Here is a 6,270-nt window from a genome sequence, read left to right as displayed (position 1 = left end):
GTGGGGCTCGGACCGGCGGGCGGAAGGCCCCCATGTGGCAACACCGGGGGTGGACCCCTGACCTTGGGCACCGAGGTAAACCGAGGCCCAGAGGGAGATGCCGCCCGGTTGGCTAGTGGGCCGGACCTGGCATGGGGTCGGATCTGCAGCGGGAGGGTCTCGAGAGCCTGGGAGAAGCAGGGGCTGGGAAGCCAAGCAAGCGGAGCGGCTGCGTGCTGGTGGGAGACGGGATGGGGTGGGCTGGGGAGGAGATGGGAAAGGCTGGGGATGCGCAAGTTTCCTAGGTGAGAGGGGACAGGACTGCGGCTCAGGGCTTGGCAGTGCCTGGAGCTGCCAGGCCGCTGCGCAGGTAGGGATGCCCAGGGCCGGCTCCTGGGGACAAAACCATGACTCGTGGCCAGAACCCAGGGGTGTGGGGAGGAGTGAGGGGCCAGGCACAGCGTGCTCTAGTCCCAGTCTGCCCACCAGGTTGTGCAACCTTCCCGCCACACGGCCCCACAGTGCCCAGAGAGGGGCTGCGCCCAGCCCCTGGTGAGGACAGCCTGCAGCAGTCAGAATCTCCTCCATCCTGACACAGGTCGCTTCCAGGTGTCCTGGTCTGGACACTTAGTGTGAAGTAGGGATAGTAGAACCGGGCAAAACGGGGACGGAGGAGCTTCTTGGCACTTCTTGACACTCACAGCTCCCTGTCCGGCCCCTCCCCAGGGCCCCCCCAGCTCTCGGCTCAGCTTGTGGAGCCTCAGAGGCTGGCTGGTCCTGCGTCCTGGGTGTGCATAGCAGCATTGGGAAGTCAGACTGCAGCTGTCATAGACAGCCCCCCACCCCCAGCCTGGCCTGCCCTGTCTACCCTCCAGCCCACACTCCCTTTTCTGAGTCCCCACAGCCAGCTTCCTGAAAGATGAAGGGCAGTGTCCTCATGGGTTGGCACTCTGATGGTGCCGGCCCCTTGGCTGACCTGGCCCTGGGGGAGAAGTTGTCTGCCCCCAGTGAATTAATGGCTAAAAATTCTCTGCACCCCTAGTCTCTTCACCCTCTCCCATTCCCAGGGGCAACATGCAGTTCCTCAGAGCTGAGCTTGCAATTGCTGTCACCAAAAGCCTTTTCTTCCATCCTCCTGTTTACCTCACCAATCCCATCATTCAGAACTGGGCCACCTCCTCCAGGAAGCCTTCCCTGACCCTCCCCACTCTGCCAGAAGTGAAGTCCCAGACCCTTGTGTTTCTGCTCCCCTAGCTCTTCCAGGTTAATACCTGTCCAGGTAATCATTCTCTGTAGGGTCAAACTCTTCTCTACTTTTATGAAACATGCCAAACGGCATGAAACTTTTCATTAATGACTAAGGAGCAGGAGGGTGACTATAACCCACTTCCTGCTGTTTCTGCAGTGGGCAAGATCATTAGCCAAACACCAGATGGATTGGCATTGCCAAGGTCTTCTTGCAGCTGGGCCTAGATTTTTTTTTTTTTTTAAAGATTTATTTATTTATTCATACAGAACTGGGGTACAGGCCAGAGATGTGGAGGGTGAGAGGATTCACCAGAGACAGAGCGGGAAGCAGAACAGGCAGATCTATGAAGTACACTGCTGAGGGGAGCAGCGGGCGGGTCAGGAGAGGTCTGCCACGCCATGTGGTCTCCTCCGGGCAGGCGGGGATCGAACTCATGCGGAAGTGGCTTTAGTTTCTCAGTGCAGTGCTTTAACCCGCTGCGCCACCAGGGAGGGCCCCTGGGCCTAGATTTTAAAAGATCTCAGGTCACTTACCTTTACTGCTCGATAGTTCCCTGCCTCTTGGCAATGCCCTTTTACCTAGTTTATGTGTAATCCAGCTGCCTTTGGGTTGAAGAAAATAAGATTCCAGGCTTATCCATATTGGGTTACAAAGTAAAAGCAAATAAATCCCGAGTAAAGATTTACCAACAAGGATTTTCTGTGTTTGTACGGCATGGAATTGTTTTGCTTTTAAACTTTGTTCCATTTGACCTTTTTCCAGATAGCTGGAGCTCTTAGGTGGGTAGCACTGTAATAAGGAAATGAATCAAGGGGTGACTGTTCCGCATTTTCCTATCAAAAAAGATCGCCTGTTCCCATTAAGAAATAGTTTGATCTAAAAACTGTTTTGAGTTTTTCTGCTGTGTAGTGGTGATGAAATGTGTGTCAATTTTGTTCCTATAGTTCTAGGGGGTTTGTGATGATGAAGTGAGATAAGAGAGAAAGTTTGGGGGAAGGGCAGGCTGTTTTATTAAGTGTAAACTTCCTACCATTTTTGCAAATGAGGATCTTTGTTTTTTAACCAGACAGTGGAAACTGGGACAGTTGACAGTTGAAGGTCTGAGCTTGCTGGACAGAAAGTTGCTCAGTCGTGTCAAGCAGTGTCTCACCCACTGCCTCTGGGACTTTGTTCTTTCTAGAAGGCGCCTGGGAGAGACGGGGTCTCCCAGCACTGCTGAACTGCTTTACCTGGGGGCCCCGGAGCCGGGGGAAGGATCCGGATGCCACCTCTCCCAGTGGCCCAGCTCAGGGTGAGTGTGCAGCCTTCCTGGACCCCATGGATCAGGCACTTGGGATTATGGGAATGGTCACATGCACACAGGAGCCGATGGGACAGAGTGGAGCGACCCCAGGGAGTGTGTGCCCTTGTGAGTCTGGGGGTCCCCTGAGCCCTGGGAGGTGCCAAACCACCTGGAGGGGAGGGGGCACTGGCGGGGCCAGTGTAGGTCCAGCTCCAGGCATCTCCACCCATGAGGTCAACGTGGACAGGGATGCCATGCAGGTACTGGCATGGGTACAGAGGCATTCAACCCCCACCCCCACCCCAGGACTGAGGCAGAAGCAGGCGATGCTTGTGCTGGGGCTTGGGATTTTCCTGAGCTGAAATGGGCAGTCTAGGAGAGGGATAACCGTCAAGAAAGAAGGGGTAACATGATGTCATGTTCAGAGAGTGATTGGGGTGAGAAGTAGAAGAGTGTTGGGGCCAGATGGGGACCCTGGACCTAGCATCCCGTGAGTAATGAGACAGTGGTGATTTCTAAGCGGGGGGGAGTTTGGGGGGGTGTTGAGAGAGGAGTGGGACTGACCAGAGGCACAGCTCAGTTAAGAGAGGTGCTTTGTCCTAGGAGGGACCCTGGGTGGCCTGCACCCCACTCGGCAGTGATGATGTGGACAGGAAGTGTTGCGAGGGAGATAGGAAGTCCTGGGGGAGCAGGGTGTGACCAGACCCATCCCCAAAGTGCCCTGAGCCCATGGCTTTTTTACAGTAGCAGTGGACGGGTTTTAATTAAACTCCCATTATGTCCTCTGTTTAAACAAGCTCATTCCAGTGCCAGGTAACAAATGATCACAAACTTAGTGGCTTCAAAGGATACCCCATTTATGGTCTTCTGCTTTGTGTGGCCGGAAGTCTGCATCACTTAGCGGGGCCCTCTGGGTCTCACAAAGCGGCATCCAAGTTGTCAGCGGGGATGCATGCCTTTTTAGCACCCCATTCTCCCCAAGCTCTGGCTGTGATAGGATTCATTCTCTGCTGCCACAGGCCTGTGATGCAGCCTCTCCCTGCAGTTCCCCCCTCGGTCAGCAGGAGGAGCACTCTCCTGTCTCTCACTCTCAGAATCCCCCAGTGCCTTTTGGGGTTTCCTGTGCAGGGCCCCCAATCAAGCGAGCCACCAGCTAACCAGAGTGACAGAAGTGGAATCACTGTGTTAGAGGGACATGCATTTTTAAGGTTTTTGGTGTGTTTAGTTGGACCTTTTGACACGCTGTTCTGGGGCCAGCTCCTTCTCCTCTGGCCTCCGGGCTCACTCATGAGCCTCCTTCTGCTTGGTGACCCCCTCTCTTGTGTTCAGATCACTTCCAGAACGCTGAGGAAGAACTGGCCCTGACAGCCATCATTCCCAACGGTGACTGTGAGGATCCCGGGAAGGCCATGAGCGCTTGTGACGGAGCCCCCGGCCCCGTGGACCTCACCCGGGACGCGAGATGAAGTGTGGCCCAAGCGCCCGGCCCTAACCTACAGCCCTAACCCGGCTCCTTCCCACTGAGCCCCCTACCCTGTGCCTCGAGTTGACCCTGGGGTGGTAGCGACGACAAGGTGGTGCGACATTGACAGCTCAGACCTGGGAGGGTGATTCGCCTGAGCCCGGCTCCAGCTCTCTGATCACAGCAAGGTCACTGTCACGCCTCCTGGCTCTTCCGTGCCACTGACACAGTCAGCTGTCTGCTCTGGGGCTCTGCGCCACCCACCGTCCTGCCTGAGGATCCAGCACACAAGTGCAGCTGGAGAGAACTCTGGAGCGGAAGACATCGGACCTGGGGGTGTAGCCTTGGATACATCACTCAGCCCTTGGGGCTTCTGATTCTCAAATGCAAGATGGTCCACCAGGCCAGTAGCTCTCAGCCAGGAGCTGGACTGCGTGCAAAACCATCCAACAAGCACACCACTCACAGGGCCCCTTAGAGGAATTCAGTGAGCCACTCCCTCCTCCCTGTCAGATTCTAGAAGCGTCCCCCAGTGCGGAGAGGGCTGGGCTTCCCGGGCCTTGGCTCCCACAGCCAGCCAGCATACAGGCTGCACTGCCTGCCTGGCCAGGACGGGCATGGGCTCACACTCAGGCGAGGAGAGGGCCCTGCACTTCTTCATGCCGGCAGCGACTTTCTGCACCAAGTCCTTTGAGCCAAAGGTCGCTGGGAACTGCTCACGGCACCAAAGAGAAAAAAGTTAGGGGTCTGGAAAACAAGGGCCTGGGACTGGCTCTCAGTCGCAGGTCCAAGCCCAAGGCCGAGAGGCTCCAGCCCAAAGGTGCCGCGTTCCTGTCCTTTCTTCAGTGTCTGTGGATCAGACCAGGCCCAGGAAGCTCCGTTATGAGCAGGGAGGCATCTTTTCGCTCACGGAGGGACCTTGTCTTCCCTGCCTGCCCTGGGGACAGCCAGGGGCTCTGGAGTGGCCAGAGCAGCCCCTGGCTGATCGTAGGAGGCACAGAATGGGCAGATTCGCTCACGTGTGCCCAGCTCACTCAGCAGAAGGGCAGCCACGCCCTCTGTCAGCCCAGCGGTCTGCAGGTGCTCCTGAACTTGCGCCCGTTACTTCCCTGTCTCCAGGCTAGTGCCAAAGTCTAGAGTGGGGACCAGTGGCCTAGAGGTTCTGGGGCGTGCACAAAGGGTCTTCCCTGCTCTGTGTCCCCAGTTCTCTTCTATAAAAGGAAAACATACCCCACCCCTTCTCAGCCCCTTGGGGGTACCACAAGACAGGGAAGATGCCACCTTTGGGGGGCTGGTTGGCAGCAGGTGTCAAGTTAATAGCACAAGACCAACTCACCAGCTGATGAGCCGTGCTGACCCCCCCCAAAGTGAACCCTGGTGAATTGTGCTGATTTTCTTTAAAAATGGGAAGACTGATATTTTTGAAGCTGCTATCTTTTTCTGTTGGTCTAGTAATTCCTGTGTAATAACTGTTGGAATTTTAGTTTGGAGGTGGCTTTTTTTGTTAAAGGTAGGAAATTTCTGAGGATGGAGCCATTTCAAAATCTTTCGAGTTTGTTGCCAATATTTGCAACTTGGGCGGCTGCCCATAAAAAGGCTTGGAAAATGGGGTTTGCTGTGGTCTCCAGTTTGCTTTGATTCCCCTCCACTTGAGCCCCTCTGCCACCTCCCCACCTTCACCCCCTCTTTGCACTTTCTTCATACCCCACTGCCTGCACCGGGGCCTGGCGGGACCCGCAGCCCCCTGCATAGCGGGTGCTTCACGCAGCTTTTATTTTTTATTCCCTTCAGTATTTCCTGCGAACCGTTGAAGAAAGAAAGGTCTTTCTTCACTGGGATTTGGGTTCCGCCCCCCGCCCCCACAACCTACGGTCTGAGATCCTGCAGGCCCATCGTGGTTTCTTGAGTCGTGGCCAAAGTAGCTCCATCCTTCTAAACAGTCTCGCTGCTTCTGGTAGCAGACAGAAGTGCTGGTGCTGGAAGGGACAGCTTGGTGCTGAACTCGCCCTAGGGACTAGCCAGGAATGATACAGAGGCCCAGGTCAGGTCACCCCGTCGTCCAGGAGACGCTGGCCAGGGCTCTTGGCTACTAATCGCCCTACTGGGGTGGCCATGCTGTTTCTAACTTGAAGTGAGAAGCCCCGTGGTCTGCTAAAACCTAACAGTACCTCCCTGCTGTCATACAAAGCACAGTGGGTCTCCCCATTTCTTCTCGTGGGGTCGTCCTCTCGTCTTCACACAGCCTCTCCGGCAAGTGATGGGATCCCTGATGAGTCTGACTGGAAAGTCCCCCCATCC

General features: G+C 55.8%; 1 long non-coding RNA gene across 1 annotated transcript in view; it reads left to right on the top strand.

The window, feature by feature from the left end:
• Positions 1-5,574, top strand: part of LOC105853624 — a 6,891-nt gene extending 1,317 nt beyond the window's left edge. Inside the window, exons 2-3 of the long non-coding RNA XR_001145448.1 lie at positions 2,409-2,519; positions 3,840-5,574. This is a non-coding gene — a long non-coding RNA (uncharacterized LOC105853624). The remainder of the gene's footprint in view (positions 1-2,408; positions 2,520-3,839) is intronic.
• Positions 5,575-6,270: the final 696 nt, after the last annotated feature.

This window comes from Condylura cristata, unplaced genomic scaffold (assembly GCF_000260355.1).
Source record: "Condylura cristata isolate star-nosed mole 26May11 unplaced genomic scaffold, ConCri1.0 scaffold00002, whole genome shotgun sequence".
Taxonomy (NCBI): Eukaryota; Metazoa; Chordata; class Mammalia; order Eulipotyphla; family Talpidae; genus Condylura; species Condylura cristata.
This window is presented reverse-complemented; position numbering and strand designations above follow the sequence as displayed.